This window comes from Equus asinus, chromosome 4, assembly GCF_041296235.1.
Source record: "Equus asinus isolate D_3611 breed Donkey chromosome 4, EquAss-T2T_v2, whole genome shotgun sequence".
Taxonomy (NCBI): domain Eukaryota; kingdom Metazoa; phylum Chordata; class Mammalia; order Perissodactyla; family Equidae; genus Equus; species Equus asinus.
Window position 1 is genome coordinate 93,286,992 of NC_091793.1, and position 20,837 is coordinate 93,307,828.

At 37.3% G+C, this 20,837-nt stretch overlaps 1 long non-coding RNA gene across 3 annotated transcripts in view; it reads right to left on the reverse strand.

Moving 5' to 3' along the window:
* Nucleotides 1-514: 514 nt before the first annotated feature.
* Nucleotides 515-20,837, reverse strand: part of LOC123285263 (uncharacterized) — a 71,359-nt gene continuing 51,036 nt past the window's right edge. For 2 of the 3 annotated variants that reach the window (XR_006526919.2, XR_011502816.1), the window contains 4 exons: nucleotides 11,989-12,100; nucleotides 11,241-11,393; nucleotides 4,924-5,066; nucleotides 515-1,677 (listed from right to left, as the gene is read on the reverse strand). This is a non-coding gene — a long non-coding RNA (uncharacterized lncRNA). Of the gene's footprint in view, nucleotides 5,067-11,240; nucleotides 11,394-11,988; nucleotides 12,101-20,837 lie in introns of all 3 variants that reach the window. The other variant, XR_011502815.1, reaches the window with a different exon arrangement.

Consider the following 20,837-nt stretch of genomic DNA (forward strand, 5'->3'; position numbering starts at 1 on the left):
CGAAATATTCGAGCAAAGATCAAAGGAGTATTTTTAACTTCTGTTAGGTTATGAATCTTTTGAGAATCAGATGGAAGCAAAACTACATGCATATGCATACATGCAGACACACATTTTAATATACATTTTAACCTTTAAGTCAATCAGGTCAAGAGAAAATGAACTAATTGATCTCTTGCAAGGTGTAGAGAAGATTGACTGTGAGGTAAAATCAATGATTTCTAATTAGCTTCCAACTTTTCTTCCATTATTCTAATTCTGTGAATAATAAAGTACTAGTCTAATCACTATGTTCCAGCATAAAGAATGGATTGCCAAACTCCTCTCACCATATTGCCATTAATTACTTACGTGTACAGACCTCCTTGAGGCTAAGGTCTTTCTTTTGCTCATCTTGATATCTTTGTCATGGAGCACAAGTTTTACCTAATAAATATTGTGAAATGGCAGCACAGGGAAACCAAAGTAGTATAGCCAGTGTTCCTCTAGCCACTTTTCTTTCCTTCCTTAATTGTGTGATTTCCATCATCACAATCATTACCCATTAGAATTATACCCAAGCTCTCAAGGTGAATTTTGTGTCCTAAATGATTTAATATGCCTATGGTACTTCCAGACATACTATTAAGGAGTTACATGGAATCAGTTTTAGATTTTGAAATTAGATTTTGATTCCCCCAGTATATTTTCTCCAATAACAGCAACAAAAAGATTTTAATCCTTTGCTTTCTGCTGAGGAGTAGACATTGTGGTGAAATAGACACGCACAAGACTGAAATGGGGATAAATATCCAGTCCTTAACTTACTCTGGGTCTTATGATTAACTCCTTTTCTCTCCCTGGGCTTCAGTTTTTTTCAGCTGTAAATAAAAAGATTTGATTGGACCCCAGAGGTGAAGAAGCTTTATTTGGGGCCAGCTCTGATTGGTTGGTTATAACCGTGTGGTGCACTGTGTAGAGGGTGATTGTGTATCTGAGTCTGGGCTCAGGGCTGAACAGCACCGTGTTTGAAAAGCAATGTCTGCTGTGGAAGGGGCAGCACATGTACTGTGAAGATGCCAGCCCTGGAATGGACAATCACTGAAGTCCCTTTCAGCTTTTAGGTACTGTGACTAGAGTGCCTTATTTTTCAAACCATTTGCCTTTCTACTGCTCTAAAGTGTCTGAATTTTCCATGTCCTCTTAATGGAGGAGACCAAAGTTAGATAAAGATCTCTTAAAAATTTATCAGATCTATCATGTCATGGTTCCTAAATTCTACACTCCTACTTGTATACCATAATATTTTCTTCTTTAATTACAGAGTTGAAGTGCCAACTCATGATACATGGGACAAATCATATTAATAATAAGTAATTTGCAACTACAGGAAAATATGAAATAAAACAACTCAGCATAACATACTGTATTAGTTTCTTAGGATTTCTGTAACAAATTACCACAAACTAGGTGGCTAAAGCAACAGAAATTTATTATCCCACAGTCGTGGAAGCTAGAAGTCCAGAATTAAGATGTGAGCAGTGTCATGTTCCTTCTGAGGAACATGACTTCCTTCCTGGCTTCTGGTGGTTTTTGGCAATCGTTGACCTCCATGGGCTGATAGATGCATCACTCCAGTCTTTAGCTCCATAGTCACATGGGCTTCTTCCCCGTGTGACTGTGTCTCCAGTTCCTCTCCTTATAAGAAAACCAGTCATTGGATTTAGCATTAATCCTAATCCAGTATGACTTCATCTTAAATTTACATCTTCAAAGACCCTACTTCCAAATAAGATCACATTCACATGCGCCAAGTGTTCGGACTTCAACATATCTTTTTGAAGAACACAATTCAACCCGCAAGTCAGATCACAGCAACTTCTACACTTGCAAAAAGTAACAAATTATTAAATCATGACAAACATTCGCTTTCTATTTTGCATATCTTGATGATAAAGATCTATAATTATTTAGCTAGAATGGTACCCATAACTTATTGTTGAACAAAAATACTGCACTATAGAATAGTAGGATCTCATTTATAGGATGTCATATAAAATGTCTATATGTTCATACATATATTGAAAGGGACATTTGGATAAAGCAAATATCATTTTTACAAGAAAAATAAGGCTTTAAATTTATAAGCCGATCACAACTAATAACAATAACAGTAACTAAAATTTTACATTGTTCATAATGCTTTATATTTTTCAAAATAATAAAAGCAAAAGTAAAAATAAGCACACCATTTAAAAGACAGTTTTTCTAACATCGATAACAAATAAAAATGGTTTTTGTTTTCGTGTTTAGTCCTTATCCTTCTGAAATCTTTGACTAATCAATGATCAAGGGTGAAAAAAATTGTAGCTTCTTCCTCAAAAAGAAAGGAATTCCTTCAGTGGAGTCCAAAGTAACTTTATTCAATAGGCATTTGTGTCTCTTAATATTATGTAAAAGACTCCCTCTGTTACGTTATCACCAACTAGGTTGTGGTAAAGACAGAGATAACATGAGGTATTCAGCCTCAGATGAACCCACAATAGTGAAATCAGAAGAGTAGGGCAAAGAAAGGAGCCAGGCCAAACATGAGCCTGGTGGCTGAACAGAGACCCAAGTATGCACTGTCCAGCAAATCTGCAGGAGCATCCCCAGCTGAGAACTGAAATCTGTGGTCAGTGGGGCGTGCAACTTCACTACTTCCACCTGTCTTTTAGTGTGTCATTATTGCAAATTAAATAATTCAGTTGAAAGCTAAAACAATTGCCACCCTGGCTATAGAACCTTTTGACTCCAACATGTGACATACTCAATTGAGTTCTTTTCCACTATAAGTCAGAATATCATGGAGTTCAAACCTAAGTCTCTCAGACCTTCTCTGCCCCATTTAAGAAGGATGAGTGTATAGAATCTGACACAGTTGACTTTTTAACTGCAAAGGAAGGAAGTTTCTTTAAGCCTAAGAAAGCAAAACCATCTGGTATTGCACAGCTGTGGAAATATTGTGTATCTAATTATTTATGGAGGTACCTATGATTTGGTCTTGGTATATCCCAAAAGACTTTGAAAAAGCAGAATTTCATAGTGACTTCAGATCAATAGCTTCTAAGTTGTTATTCTGGTTCAAGATTTTTCTCAACACAGTGAAGAATGGGAAAATCCTGTTTTCATTAAAGAAACACAGAAATGTCATCCTGGTTTATGTAGAGGCATGAGAGAGGGCATGCCTATGTAGCACTGCAGGAAAAGTCATTCTGTGAGTCGTTCCAAAATCTTGGCATTTCAACTCCATCCATCAGAGCAAGCGAAAGAAATACATTTAACAACAAATGAGACATCTAAACACCCAGCTATTTATTGTCTTATATGCTCTACAGGTTGACTACTAAGAAATAATAATCTACCCTTTTAAAACAAAATCATAGAAACATAGAATTTTAGGGTTTAACATTTGAGAGAGATTTCTGTTTCCTGTAAGGGCAGATTAGAGTTTTGTTTTTGTTTTTCTTTGTTTATATTTTTCCAGACAAATCTTCCTTCTGAATACAAATGGAAAATTAGAAAGATATTTCAAAAATACAAATGTTGAAAGCATCAGAGAGTTTCAAAAACAGTGAGATTTTGAAAACCTGATTCCATGGAGAAAAGGAAAAGAGAGAAAATGAGCTCAACAGTTGGCATGTTGCTTTTACCCTAAAGGCTTTTCCCAGTTTACCAGTGGTGGCACAAAAGCTGAAAAGCTGAGGAAAAGCCTCTGTCAGAGAGGATGAGAAGCTGAATGGAGCTTCCAACCACCTTAAGAGGCTGAGGAAGACATAAATTGGAGTTCAGAGTGTACTAAGGAAAAGGAATCCTAATAAATCACCAGGACTTTCAGTTAGTACCCCTGAAAGATTGTTGTGAATCCCTGTAAGTAGGGGCGGATCAGATAGACACTGTTGAATCAGCCCTCACAACTACTGAAACTCGGCTTTGAATCAGCTCAATTCCTGGCTAGATTAAGGTGGCATTCTCCTACCCTATCCACCTGTTTGAAATACAAGCAGATCCTCTCTGAAAAAAAAGATGAAAATTATTCAGAACCAAATTTTTCATATATAATGTCTAGCGTTAAATCCCAACTTACCTAGAAGCAAGAGTACTTGACCAAAATCAAGAGAATAACAGACAATATAAACAGATCCACAGAGCAGTTATTGGAGTGGTTATGCATGAATTTTTTTAAAACAATGATTAATACTTCCAACAAATTAGATGACAAGTTTAAGAATTTAAGCAGAGAAATGGGAATTATAAAAAAGAATCAAGTGAAAGTTTTAGAACTAGAAATACAATAAGTAAAATTAAGAGCACAATTCATGGGTCTAACAGCAGATTAAATAAAGCTGATGAGACGATTCATGAACTGCAAGGTAGGTTAGAAAAATATACAGACAGATGTATAGAGAAACAAATGAATAGAAAATACAGAAATGAGCATAAGAGACATATGGGACACATATGTGTAATTGGAGCCCTCGAAGAAAAAGGAGAGAAAAAATGGAGCAGAGCAACATTTAATGAATTGATTTTCCAAAACTGATAAAGAAACCAAGCCACAGATTTTAGATGTGCTACTAACTCCAACAGGATAAATACAAATCAAAGAACACTTAGGCAGATCATTGTAAAACTGGTGAAAATCAAAGACAAAAATATGTTATAAGCAGTCAGAGGAAAAAAGACAATGCTTCATTCAAAGAAGCAAGTAAACTGACAGATGACTCCATGAAAGAAATAATGGAATCTAGAAAAAAATTGGAATAAATTACTCAAACTTTAGGAATAACCCTACTAGTTATTTAGTCTCACTCTGCCTCACCTTGGTTTAATATAGAGGAAGGAAGTCAAAGGCTCAGGGAGATTAGAATGTTAGAGTGGATTTATCATTGAAGTCCTACTCACCTCACTGGGAGGGTCCAGAAGACATACCTTTCATTGATACTTTGAGAAACAAATTTGTGAGGGGATCCCCAGCATCCTTAAAGAGCTTCATAATTGTTCTTCTCTGTAGATCAGATCTTACAGTGGAAACCACAGTCACTCAGCTGGAAAATATAAATACAACGGGAGCAATTGGATCCTGGGGTGGTAGGGGCCAAGTGGCAGCACTCAACTGCCAAAGGCAAGATGGGTATAGTCACCATGATGGACAACAAACCCAAAGCAGCAATCAGAATATTCTGACGCATGCAGCCCTGTGGCATGGCTAGTTAATCATGGTGCTCCTAGAAGTAAAATAAGTAGGAAGCTATTAAATTCTTACTTGATCTGTATAAGCAGAAAAGTTCTAGGTCAAGTAAACAGAAATCTAATTCAAATCATAAAGTAAAGAGTCATGGATCCTCAATCAATTTCCAGACTTGAGCCTGTTTTCAAATCCAGAACCCCTTGAGTGAATGGGAGGCTGGGTCCCCTCTAGGAAGGACCCTAATACACTACTGGAAATTTATACTGTTAATCTTTCTCCCAGCCTTCCCCAAAGGGACCTATGGCCCTTCACCAGAGTAACCGTGCATTGGGATAAAAGAAATAATCAGAACTTTTAGGGACAACTAGACAATGGCTCTGAACTGACATTGATTCCAGGAGATCCAAAATGTCATTGTGACTTTCCAGTCAAAGTAGGGGCTTACGGGAGTCAAGTGATCAACGGAGTTTTAGCTCAGGTCCATCTCTCCGTGGGTCCAATGAGACTCAAATCCTATCCTGTGATTATTTCCCAAGTTCCAGAGCTCATAATTGGGACAGACATACCTAGCAGCTGGAAGAATCTCTTCATTGATTCCCTGACCAGTGGAGTGAGGGCTATTATGGTGGGAAAGGCCAAGTGGGAGCCATTATAACTGCTTCTATTTAGGGAAATAGTAAGTCAAAAGCAACTGCATTCCTGGGTGGATCACACAGATTAGTGCCACCACTGAGGACTTGAAAGATGCAGTAGTGGTGATTCCCACCACATCCCCATTCAACTCTCCTATTTGGACTGTGCAGAATACCATTGGATCTGGCAGAACGGCAGTGGATTATCACAAGCTTAGCCAAGTGGGGACTCTAATTGCAGCTGCTATGCTAAATGTGGTTTCATTACTTGACTCATACCCCTGATGTTCCTACAAATATCATCATATCCCTGATACCTGGTATGCAGTTATTGATGTGGAAAATGCCTTTTTCTTTATACCTGTCCATAAAGCTCACCAAAAGCAGTTTGCTTTTATCTGGCAAGGCTAACAATACACCCTCACTGTCCTCCCTCAAGGGTATATCAACTCTCTAGCCCTATGTCACAATTTAGTTCACAGGGGTGGAGGTTATGCATGGGCTTAGCAATGTGGACCTCCATTCACTAAGGCCAGGCTGGCTGCGGCCACCACCAAGTGCCCAATTTGCCAGCAGCAGAGACCAACACTGAGCCCTCAATATGGCATCACTGCTCGGGATGATCAGGCAGCTACCTGGTGGCAGGTTGATTACATGGGATCACTTCCTCCATGGAATTTGTCCTTACTGGAATAGTCACCTAATCTGCATATGGATTTGCCTTCCCAAAGCAACGCTTCTGCCAAAACTATCACGCATGGTCTTATAGAATGCTTTATCCACCATCATGGTACTCCATACATCATTGCTTCAGATCAAGGAACTCATTACACAGCAAAATAAGTGTGGCTACCGGCACGTACTCATGAAATTCATTGGTCTTACTATGATTCCCACCACCCTGAAGCAGCTAACTTGATAGAATGGTGGAATGGCCTTTTGAAGACAATTACACAGCCAGATAGGTGGTAATACCCAGCCAGCAAGGCTGGGGCAAGGTTCTTCAGAAGGCTTTATATGCTCTAAATCAGCATCCAGTGTATATGGCGCTGGTTCTCCAATAGCCAAAATTCACAGATCCAGGAACCAAAGGGCAGAAACGAGAGTGGCACCACTCATGATTACTTCTAGTGACCTACTAGCAAAATTTTTGCTTCCTCTTCCCAAGACTTTATGCTTTGCTGGCCTAGGGGTCTTAGTTCCAGAGCGAGGAATGCTTCCACCAGGTGACATAACAATGATTCCACTGAACTGAAAGTTAAGACTGACACCTGGCCACTTTGGGCTCCTCATGCCTCTGAATCAACAGGCACGAAAGGGAGTTACTGTGTTGGCTGGGGTGACTGATCCTGACTACCAAATGGAAATTGGCCTACTACTCCACAATGGAGGTAAGGAAGAATCTCTCTGGAATACAGGAGACCCCTTAGGGCATCTCTTAGTATTACCTTACCCTAAGATTAAGATCAATGAAAAGCTACAAAGACCCAATGCAGGCAAGACGAGCAACGGCCCAGACCACTCCAAAGGAAGGTTTGAACGAATGACATATTTAAACTGTAGAAATAACCTTACTACTACTTACCACTTTGACTCACTCGTACCTAATGAGAAAATCATATCCAGAGGGGTTAAGCATCTAGCCCAAGATAACAAAGCACACCCAGACCAGAATTTCAGATTGCCCACCAGTCTCCTAGTTTACGTACATTCTTTCCCATTGTCCTATTCATACAACCACTCAAAGAAAACAAAGAACATTCTACTCCAACAGAGAAACTACTGTTTTCTGTATATATTCCTTCCAAATATGTATTTTGGCATCCCTCTGAAGAGAATACCCTTTTCAGAACCCAACTGGTAAATTCTGACCAAGCACATTAACTTATCTGAAAACATACAGATTCTATTCTTGCTCTTTACCAAGAATTCTTGCTGGGAAAGTGCCCACTAAAAAAACACCCTAGAGTAAAACCTTCATTGGTTTATTTTAATTGCTATCTTCCCAACTTGTCTAGAAATTGGGTGAGGGGGAGCATCATTATTCTGTGTCTGTGACCCTTTATTCAGCTGAATATCTTTCATTCCAATGCCTCAAACAGGACACACCTGCATTTTTAGACGGCCTCAATAGGCCCATTTTTTTAAGAAAAAGTTTCGAATATACAACAAAGGTCTTTTGGTGCATAGGAACCTCCACTTTCCTAAATCATCTGTTCCACAGCTCCAGCAGTAGAGATTTATAGATGTCATTCTTCTTAATGCCACATCAGAAAACGTGGCCTTTCAACATGCACATTTGTGCAATTCAGAACAATGGGGGATCTCCCTAAATGACTTTCCCTGAATACATTCAGGGATACAAATTGCTCTGTATGAGGAAAGAGATCAGTAACATTTCTCATCTTTCTAAAACATCATTTCCCTTTTTTACCTAATTGAAATAGTTAAAGAGGCTCCAGCAAATAAAATGGAGACAGCTCACATTTCAAAATGTAAAGGTGGTAATACATACTACTGGAACTTTCTGCCAGGTTTACAGGAAAGAACCACAGACTGTAAAGCCTAAGGATTTAATTTAGGGAAAGTGAGAGCATTTTCTCTGTCACTGACTTAGCAGTGCCCTCTGATTCTCTCATGAAATGACCCATCGCGCTCAGGGCACCAAATGAATAGAGAAAAGTATACTCATTTTGCTGCTACTAAATACAGAACTTTCTATCTCTGACTAATGGTTTAAAACTAGTCATTACCTAAAAATAGTCTCATTATTTTCATTAATTGCAGCTCAAAATTTGCCCTTTAAGTAAGGTCCATGAGTAGGCAAGTCTATTTTTGCCATTGTGAATCCCGTACCTTTGTGGTAGCATCTGTTTTAACATCATCTTACTGTGCTAAATATCTCAGTAACCACCCGTGTGCGTGCCAGATGGAGGTGACTGCTCTAACTCGACGTGGTACCTGTCAGCAATCCAACAATCTAAAGGAGTTAAATTACTCCATCTGCTCTTCCAAATTGCCCGGGGAGACTGCCCCTCAAATGTTAATGCTTTTGTTTGTTAATAAACAATAAAAGGACACTTTGTCAATTATGTGACTTGACTGATTCATAATTTGTGCTAACAAATTTCTGTCAATAATGAGCAAATCAGCCAAGAAGCATTTATTAAGTACCCACAATATATATATGTTTTTGTACTAGTTACTATAAGATATTGGAGAAAATAACTATATTGTTTAGAAGGAGAACATACTCAGAGAATAATTCATGGTTCAAGCAGTATTATGCATCATTGCTAACATAATACATAAATTACATGATACTGACAATTAAAGAAAAAACAAATATACAAGGAAAATAAAGTTTTAAAAAATAGGAAATGAGCTGAGTTCTCAGAGATTAAAATAAGAAGTGAAAATGATGTGTGTTTTCTTGGGAGTGCAGGTGGGGGGCCACATTTATTTAATTAACAAATGCTTATTAAATGTGAACTACATGCTTTAAACTATGCTAAAGGCAATAGAGGAGAAAAGACGACTGGGACATAGTTTCTGCCTTCCAAGAGTCTTCATGCTGGTGGACACAATCACAAACATCTCTAATAAAACAGGGATTAAAAAACTGCCTACTTAAGAGGTGATGTTAAAAATTTTAAAACTTAAAACATTTAAGGTAAGCTATGGAGCAATGCTGCAACAGTAAGACTTGTTCCTTTTGCTAAATATGATATGATATTTCAAATAAAAATAATCAACTAATCTTGCTGATCATCTCCTCCAACAGGTAACTTCAAGGCCCTTAGTATTCTTTACATAGTTCTAGCCTGACTATTTGCTTAACGATTAACTGCAATGATGACAGCTCAGAAATTGTCCTGATGGAGATTCTTTTAATATGATAGAAATGAACAAAAGCCTTTTTTCAGACATTGTATCTGACAATCCACTGATGGCCAGTAACTATTACAAAGGTGTATTACTGAAGCAGAAGTCTGAGATGGAAGAAGGGCCACTTGAAGCCATTGTGAAAAGAACAGGTGGGCACAAACCAGATGTCTACTAGAGTCTAGACGCCTTTTGAGATCTAAATACAAGCAGTCAAACTCTTATTTTATGCCCTGTGGAGATACAAACCCCTCTCAAGATCATCAGAGAATTTCTTAGGAATTTATATTCTCTTGGTTGTCACCTCTAGTTTAAGCTCCTAAAAGTTTTGAATTAGTTCTATTATAGGGAATACCTCACCACCCTGTTCATGAATCCTGTTTAATTTCATACTTCATTGATCTAAATGTGGAAGTGTTTTCCTTAATTTCCCACAAACCAATCATTCCCATGGGTATCTATATATGGAAAAGACTTGACTATAAATTTGGGATGTCAAGGAATCTGTATGGCCACAGCACAAACAAACCAAAAATGCATGTTTAGACATTCCTGCTGCAAAAGTCACTTAGCCATTTACACAACTAGGATCTTAATCTCCTGCCATGTTATATTCAACTCTCCCCTCACCCCTCTTTTCTTTCCTCGTGCTCCTCACCGCCAAATTTCTGTTTATTTCAGGTTCAGGGTAGTTTGTCATCTTGCTTCTGTCAATCCATGAATTCAGAATTTCCTTCTTTACCTTAAAGTGGCTGATCAGGCACTTTCCTAAACAAAGTCTGTTCCTTCCTTGAGAGGAATTCTGATATCAACCATTAAACTTATAAAATATTTTACCTTGACACAATAACAATTCCCAAAGCTGGCAGAGTAGTGGAGAAAGTGGTAAACTCGCTCATTATTTCCAAATTGTAGTATCAATTTATGCTGCCTCTAGCAATTTAGTAACACATATTAAAAACAGTAATAATGTTTACAGCTTTTGCCCTGAAATCTCACTCTGCAGAACTGCGCCTACTTCATAGGAAAAACTCAATGCATGATAGCACTTATCATTAGTTATTATTCTAAGGAAATTAAATTTATATTTATTGAATGCACAAAATGCTCTTTATAGCATCATATTCAAACAATTTGGGAACAATGTGTCTAAAAATTGGTGAAAAGTTAAATGCTAACTTTGGTAGGCTATAATGCATCCATTAAACATTTCCACGTTGCTATTGGACTCTATCTCTATCATCTCATAAAATTTTTGTGAAAAATATTTTCAGAAAGCAATGTAATATTTAAACTGCAATTGAAATTATGCAATAAATATGTACATGGATAAAAATTGGAAGAAATCATGAACTAAAGAAAAATAAAATATGTTACAGCAATGTCTGTTTTAAAATTCCTTTTTATCATTTCCAGAAGCTCCAAAGTAGATAGACAATCCCGTCTCAGTGAAGGTTGAGTGATAGGCCAGTCAGGACACAAATTTCATCACCTGATGCTCCAGGGCCACTCACCCAGCAATTCCGGGACCTTCTCCCTTCTCCCCAGGATCAGCTTACAGGCCTCTTGGACTTACAGGCCCCCGTACTTGCTTTTCTTCCTCCCCCTCACATTTTGAAACTTGTAGTTTCCAACTGCTGTGACTTCTACCACCATCACTACTAAATCTGCGGTAAACAAGAACAACAACAACAATAATAAGGATAACAGATATACCAACAATTGAGCATCTGCCATAGGCCAGACATTGTACTAGCTATTTATTGAACGATAGTTCCTAATAGATTGGTAGATATTCTTAAGAAAATGATAGCTTGTGGAATCAATCCAGGGACAATTTTGTATCTTTCTCTACCTGAGAGTCAGCTCTGCGCTGTTAGCTCTTACAGGAACTGCAACTGGCAATAAACAGGCTGAGTAGGGCTTGCAGAAGCTCTTTTATTTGGCCTGGTTTTGTTGTTGGGTTTTAAGTATAAAAAGACTTTGGTCATAACAAGCCTCTCTAGGCTGCCAGAGTACCTCCCTCTCCATGTTGTCTCACACTCAGCATCATACAGTTATGTTACCTGTTTGGCTCTTTAAGGCATTTGTATTTTCCCACCATTTTACTCCAGAGTGAAAATATCTTTATGTTGGATATTTTAAGCCTTTGGTGCAGCAGATACATTGATTATGTGTATCCATGATTAGACTTGGGAGCCCAAGGAACTGAGAAAAATGAACAGAACAAGAATCTTTTGTAATTTAGTGGTTGTCTTTTACCATTGGAGAACCTCTGTAACTCAGCCGAGTATCTCTAGAGACAATTTTTCCTCTTGGCAGGACCACGAAGGTAGTTTGAAGATCCCAGTGCAAAATGACTATATGAGGCTTCCTGTTTCAGAAAAATGGAAAGAGGGGGGAGATGGAAAAAAATATTTGAGCAAATAATGGTCAAAATTTTTAAAAATTTGATGAAAATTATAAACCCACAGATACAATAAGCTCAATGAACACTACACATTTGAAAAATGATGAAAAGCATAACACAGTACATTATAATTAAATTGCTTGAAATTGGTGATAAAGGCAAAATCTTAAAATTAGCCAGAGAAAAAGACATATTGCATACAGAGGAATAAATATAAGAATGACAAATTTCCCACCAACATACAGTACGAAACCAAAGACAGTGAAGCGATATCTTTAAAGTAATGAAAGAAATTAACCATAACCTGGAATTCTATACCCAGTGCAAATATATTTCAAAATGATGCCATTTGTGACAACATGGATGGACCTTGAGGGTATTATGCTAAGCGAAATAAATCAGAGAGAGAAAGTCAAATACCATATGATCTCACTCATAAGTAGAAAATAAAAACAACAACAATCACATAGAGACAGAGATTGGGTTGGTGGTTACCAGAGGGAAAGGGGAGGGAGGAGGGCAAAGGAGTGATTAGGCACACGTGTGTGGTGGTGGATTATAATTAGTCTTTGGGTGGTGAACGTGATGTAACCTACACAGGAATCAAAACATAATGATGTACACCTGAAATTTCTATAATGTTATAAATCAATGTTACCACAATAAAAAATTAATAAATACAAAAAAAGATGTCAAAATAAAGACTTTTTCAGACATAAAAATGGATGAAAGATATTCATCACCAGCAGACCTACCCTGCAAAAGGGAAATGACACCAGATAGGAGTCTTGAACTAAACAAGGGAATGAAGAATAGCAGAAATGATAAATATATGGGTAAATATAAGACACAATTTTCTAATTTCTTTAAAAGATAATTATGGCCTAAAAAAATAATAACCATGTACTGTGGGGTCTATATCGATGAACAGGTAAAATAACACAAATAGCACAGAGGCTGGGAGGAAGACAGTGAAAGCATTCTACTGAAGGATCTTTTACTGCGCATGAAGTGGCATAATATTGCTTGAAGTCAGACTTTGATATATTAAACCCTAAACCCCAATGCAACTGAACACACACACACTATACCTAATAAGCAGATGAGAGAAAAAATAGAATCATAAAAAAATAATCAAAATGAAGGCAAAAAAAGAGAAGAAACTATAGAGGGACAAATAGAAAACAAATAATAAGATGACGGATTTAAAAGCAACTATTCAACAACTATTTTAGATATGAATTGTCTGAATACTACAATTAAAAGGCAGCGATTACCAGATTGGATTAAAAAAATAAACAAGACCCAACTATATGCTGTCTACAAGAAATGCTCTTTAAATATAGACTCTAATAGATTAAAAGTAAAATTCTGAATGTAGACAGACCATACTAACACCAATCAAAAGAAAGCTGATGTGGCTATATTAATATAAGGCAAAGTAAATTCCAGACCAAAGAATATTACCAGAAGGAATAGGGTTATTTCATAATGATAAAAAGTTCAATTCATCATAAAGAATAAGAATCCTAAATATTTAAGTACCAAATCATAGATCTTCAAAATACATGAGGCAAAAACTGATGAAACTGCAAGAAAAAAATAGATAAATCCATAATTTTTGTTGGAGATTTTACCATTCCCTCACATCCTTTTTTAGGGCGTGCAGAACATATATCAAGATAGACTACTTTCTGGGCCATAAAACAAGTATCAATAACTTTAAAAGGCTTCAAATCTTAAAAATTATGTTCTCTGACTACAGTGGAATTCAATTGGAAATCAATAACAGAATATATCTGGAAAATCTCCACATATTTGGAAACTTAATGACAAACTGCTACATAAACCATGGGTCAAAGAAAAAATCAAAATGGAATTTAGAAACTATTTAGAGCTAAACAAAAATGAAAACGTATTAACATTTGTGAGATTAGACTAAAGCAACATTTGGAGTGATATCTATAGTTCAAAATGGCTATATAAAGAAAGAAAAGTATTCTCAAATCAATTACCTCCACATCTACCTTGGAACCTAGAAAAGAAATTACAAGCAAAGTAAGTAGAAAAAAAGGAAATACTAAAAGTAAAGACAAAAACCAATGAAATCAAAACACAAAAATAGAGAAAAATTTATGAAACTAAAAGCTTATTACATGAGAAAATCAATAAAATTGATAACCTCTAGCCAAACTGATCAGAAAGATAAGTTACTAATAACAAGGGTGAGAGGGGATGTTACTCCAAATTCTACACATATTAAAGGAAAAATAAGGGAACATTATGAGTAACTTTAGGCCAATAATTTTGACAAACAGATGAAATGGACAAAGTCCTTGAAAATCTCAAACTACCAAACCTTGCTTAAGTAGAAAAAGGTAAATAGTCCTTTATCTATTTAAGAAATTGAATTCATAGTTAAAAACCTTTTCACAAAAAAATCTCCTGGTCCAGATAGCTTAACTACCAAACATTTAAGGAAGAAACAATACCAATTCTATACAAAAACTTTCAGAAAATTAAAGAAGGAATAATTCCTGGGTAATTCTATGAGGTCAGCTTTACTCTGATACCAAAAGCAGAAAAAGATATGACAATACAAGAAAGCTACAGTCCAATATCCCTCATAAACTCTTGTATTATGTATAAACTCTTAAGAAATATATTAAAAGAATAACCTATCATTACCAAGTGAGATTTATTGCAGGAATGCAAAATTGGTTTAATGTTCAAAAATTGATCAATATACGGGGCCAGCCCCGTGGCCAAGTGGTTGGGTTCCCACACTCTGCTGCAGTGGCCCAGGTTCTGATCCTGGGCGCGGACGTGGCACTGCTCGCCAGGTCATGTTGAGGCGGCGTCTCACATGCCACAACTAGAAGGACCCACAACTAAGATATACAACTACATATGGGGGGGGGAGGGGGTTGGGGAGATAAAGCAGGAAAAAAAAATTAATCAATATAATTAGCCAAATCAACCAACTAAAAAAGGAAAACCATGTGATCATTTCAGTAGGCGCATAAAAAGCATTTTACAAAATCCAACATCCATTCCTGATAAAACCTCTCAGCCAATTGGGAATAGAAGGGCATTTCCTCAACCTAATAAAAGGTGTGTATGGAAAATCTACAGCTAAAATTAAAGATTTAGGAACAAGAATATCCATTATCGACACTTCTGTTCACCATTATAATGAAGGTTCTAGTGAGTGCTTTAGGCAAAAATACATACACACACACACGTAATAAATGGCATACATAAATAAATGACATCCAGATTGGAAAGGAAGTCATATTTCTTTGCAGATGCCATGATTATGAAGAAAATTCTGTAAAACTTACCAAAAAAGATACTAGAACTAACAAGTGAGTTTAGCAAGGTTGAAAGATCAGTGTATAAAAATACGTTGCATTTCTATATCTTATGAGGAAACAAGCAGAAATTAAAATTTTAAAAATATATTTTACAGTAGCACAAAAAATTAAGGAAATTTTGAAAAGAGATTTGTAAGATCAGTACACTAAAAACTACAAAATGATACTGTTTTCTATGTTTTTGCTAGACTTTGCTGGTCCACACACAATTTCTTGACCACCCTTCTTACTTCTGTCTGCAGGCACAAGGGAAACAGAAAAGGTTATCATCCAGGTCTCCAAAAGACCATTCTGACCTGACTAGCTAGCGCCCTCTGTGATGGATTGAACTGACTTGCTCCAGAAATGGTTTCACATGGCACAAAGTAATAATATTGTTGGGCATCAGAGGCAGCAACGTCATATCCTCAACTTTTGAGAAAACCTCTTCTCGGGGTTTGCAGATGTCCTATTTCTAAGTAAAAATAATTTGCCAACCATCAAGTGGATTGAAACATTATTCTTTTCCCATGACGAGAATAGGAATGTTGTATTCATTTTCCAAACATGAGGCTTAAGGAAGGAATATTTGAACTACTCAGCTCTTTTCCAATGGTTTTGTTTATTTAAAAGAAGATCTATTGGGAAGAAAACATTTATATAATTTCTGAATTCCACACTCCAGGGCTTTTCTCATAACCGGGCCAATGCCTTTTAGGCTGTAGACCTAGAATCATTGTTAACTGCTCCCTCAAGATTGGCCTCATGCAAGTTTTTCTCAGACGCATTCTCAACGGTTTCATTCACTTTAACAGACATAAAGCAGAAGAATACTTAAGGAAAACATTACAAATGCATTATTAATAAGTAATGACCAGAGGTTTTTCTCTTAATAAATTATCATAAAGCTTTCTGAGGCAGAATAAAAAGCCACATGTGAATGGCTTTACATATTTCTACCTATGGATATTTTGTAATCGATTATAATAGCATTATATACCTCATTTCTGCCATAATATATTCAATTACATATTTAACATTTCCTGCGAACCTTTTCAAATACAGGAAAGTAAACCCCACCTACCTGATTGGTATATTTGTCTCCTGCATGTGCTATTCTCATTATCGTTAATTCAAGTGGACATTTGCTTTCTGTGGTTACATTGCTAGGTAACCAGTTATGCACCTGATTTGCGGATGCATTTAAACTCCTATGCCTCAGGGCATTGATTCATACATATTGTTGTCATTATACTTCATCTTAACAATTTATCTCTCCCAACAGTCTCATAAAGTAGGTTGGTACAACTACCCCCTTTTATAGGAACCCAGAGACATTACCACTACATTTCTGGGTGAATTTGTGCCAGTCAGAAGTGTCTTAGCGCATATGGTTCTAACCTATTGCATATCCCAAACCTACCCCACCTCCCAGGAGAGCCACAACGTCGTGGGCTGTTACAACAAACAGTTAAAAAGTAGATACCATTTTGAAAAGTACATTTGTAATAGAGGTCATTAATAATTAGCAGTCCTAAGTAATTATAATACTACTGAGGATAAGGGACCTTCTCCAAATATATTGTTCTTTCCTAATTAACTTGAGTCATCACGGAGTAGGAGAAACTTAAAGAATATAGACTACCTGGTATAAGGTTTAAATTTTTAGGGGTGCTTTGTTTTGTTTGGCATAAGCAATGGACTTGAAGGGAGAAGCATAACAGTGCAAAATGTGCATCTGCATTTAATTAAAAGCATTTTGAGGAGTGCATATTAACCTATGTGATTTTAACGCTCAGTCATTGTAATATGACCAAAAGCTGAGTGAAGAGTGAATCGATCAGCTTGTTTTGTTTACAGACCTTAATTTTTGTTCTCATTAAATTGTTTTTAACTGAAAAGGCTAGTGGTATTAATTTCATTTAATATATACTTATCCTAAGAAATAAGAACATTTTCTAAAACTACGAGTGCTCTGAACTCCATCTCAGCTTCATTTACTAAAATTAGAAAGATTGACCAACTTTGTATAAAAAAGTATCTTAAACGTTTTCAGATCTAGTGGATTCTCTCTGTCGTATTAATTCTGCCTCCGTTCTTTTTCCCCTCTTCAGGAAAACGAAGGCTTTGATGGCCTTTTTAGAGGTCCGTTCCACCTTAAATCAGGTCCTAAATGTACTATAGGGGAGCAGAGGGGCCGGCCCAGAAGCACCAAGTTTCGGTCTTGAGCTGGCCCCAACGCAAGTACATGAACACAATCACCCCAGAAGCCTAGGCCAAATTTCCACTGCCCAATGGCAGAAATTTTGGTCCAGACCACTGGAGCAACATATTCTTTCACAAAGTACTTCAATATCTTTAATATTCATCCGCTATAGGCATAGCTGCCCCCGAGGCTAATGTTTAAGTTCTAGCCTACAGCACACCCGTACCAATCTACTTTACAGCTGAATTTGACCCAAAGAAGTTTCATTTAGTTCAAAGAGCAGTCAACCCTTCTTGGACAAGTAGGCCAAAATATAACTATAAAATTTAAATATATTCTATGTAAATACAGATATTTCTATAAAACTTACCAATTAAAAATAACCTGAGGTTTGCTTTTGTTTACCTGCCAAAGAGCAAGAAATTCTATCGAGAGAGACACACAGAGAGATCTTACAGCCCTAGCCCTGGCCCTAGGAGTGAGGATTTTATTTCCAATTTTTATTGAAATATATGTAGTGAGAAAAGTGCACATAGCATACATTTTACAGAATTTTCACAAGCTGATCAGCCTGCTGAACTAGCTCATAGACCAAGAAAGAGAAAATGTCCAGCACCCCAAAAGTCCCTCTCACGTTTATTCCTATAAGGTCTATTAATTTAAAAAAATCAAAAACCTATGAAGTAGACACTATCACCGTTCCCATTTTACAGATTAAGAAACTGAGATATAGAGAAAATGTTGCCTGCTCGAAGCCACATTACTGGAAAATTGGGCTTTGAATTCAGACAGCCTGACACCAGAGCCCACGCTTTTTACCTCTACGTCATGATTGTTCTAATTCGTGTATCCACTGAAAGCTGATACACAATCTCAGTCTTTTTCTTTAACTACCACAGAAGTTTCTCTTCAAATGAACCAGTTTCTCCCAGCGCCCGTTTGGTTCCAAGGTGCCTATGCCACTCCCAAACAGAAAAACAAGTCACCTCTTAGAGACAGTTGGTAACTGAGGAGCTTGAGAGAGCTGGTACATTCGTTTGCATATTTTACCACTAGACAGTCAACTAGACCCTTGGAGAAATTAGACTCCTTAACAATTACTGTGTCTACCAACTCTCGCTGCCTTAGGGCAGAAGTCAGATGAACAGAAGGGGCACTGCAGGTTCCAGACTCTATGTCATCCGGTCACAGCAGCAAGTACCTTGTAACACTTGTAACATAAACACAGCAACCCTACAGAGGGATTACCTGCTGAGGGAGAAGTGGGGTTCATCAAGCGCTGTGAGCACCGGCAATGTCACTGAACTTCCTAGGGTGAGGAATCTGAAGGTCAAAACTCTTTTGGATGTACTGATGTCAGTACACCTCATTATTTCCCAGATGTATCTTGTAATGTTAAGAGCACGTATTGATGGAAACATAAATGAGAAAGCACATACATCTCTTTACTAAGAATATCCAAAAGCTAAGTGTCACCTGGAAGTCTTGGTTCTGAGCTTTAGAGGACCTACCATTCTTTTCTTCGGCAAAGACTCACTGAGTGCCTGCTGTGTACCAAGTACTGTTCTAGATGTTGGAGTGGTAAAGAAACAAAGGTGTATTCTATCAAACTATTACCCAGCTGGTTCCATCAGCATATCTATTCACAAAACCAACTTCTTTACATGAGGCTTCTAAATCTTCTTTGGAGAGAAATGATTCTGTCTTACCTAAAACTTTATTATTGACCCATAGGCAGAGAGAGATGAGGGGTGAGAAAAAGAAGGTGACCACTCATAAGTGGTGTGAATGTGTGAGAAATATTTGTATGGTAAGATTTGAAAAGGGCTATTTAACAAGAAGCCTCATCATAATTCCATGCCAAGAGTTCGCTGCTTAAAATGCTAAGAAACCTTTAAGTAGCGACAGAGTAGTGGCAGTGACGGTCAAGATTCCCACAGCCAGAACCTCAAAGCTGGATACAAAAGTTCTGGTAAACTCAGCTTCCTGGTATAAAAGGCACAACCTTAGAAAGTTCCCAGGGCCGACCCCATGGCGAGTGGTTAAGTTTGCACACTCTGCTTTGGAGGACCAGGGTTCACTGGTTCGGATCCTGGGCACAGACATACGCACCGCTCATCAAGCCATGCTGTGGTGTCATCCCACATAGAAGAAGTGGAATGACCTACAACTAGGATATGCATCTATGTACTGGGGCTTTGGGGAGAAAAAACAAAAGAGGAAGATTGGCAGCAGATGTTAGCTCAGGGCCAATCCTCCTCACCAAAAAGCATACTTAAAAAAAGTTCTCGTTCATCTGTGAAATGAAAACAACGCTTTCACTTACTAATGACCACATGGTCTTATATACTAATGGCTATATTAAAGACAAAGCATCTCAATCAAATAAACCATTATTTGGAGAGTTAAACACATCAACAAAAACACAATTAAGAAATGAGTTAAATTTTTCTCTTACTATAGATGTTATTCTACCACTGGTCCTAGACAGATAGGTATTTTCAATAATAAGTCAGATATAAATAGATTCATTTAGCGGACACTTTTCTCCTGCCATAATCACCTCACTTAACATTTTGCTTATATATGATTAGAAATACTAAAATAAAATGTCAAGTATATTTTGGAAATTAGAATGTAAAACAGGCAGCTGGGGACATTATAGTCCTAATGTGGCAGGATGGGTTTTCTTCTCTTTCCATTCCTTTCTTGCCTTATCTCCTTTCTCCTTCATGGGTGGGAGTAGAGGTGACTTAGGTAAAAAGAAAACTAGGTGGAAATGTTTTCAGCATAAAAATTGTATCCATTGGAATAGACAAGATCATGCTGTGGCGATAAATGCCCCCAAGATCTGAGAGTCTCAGAACTACAAAGGTTTATTCCTTGCTCACACTCTGTGTCCATGGGCATTTGCAGGAGGTTCAGCTCTATGTCATCTTCACTCTGGCACCCAGGCACCAGGTGACAGAGCAGCACCTTCTGGAATGACGTTGCAGAGAAAAAAGAGAGTGGTTGAAGCAAAAACTGCTTCCTAAAGCCACTGCCAAAGTGAAACACAATCTCAAATTTGATTGGAGGAAGTAAGTCACATGGCCAGTCAATGGCGTGGAGGAGTATAATTCTTCCCTAGTGAGGACAG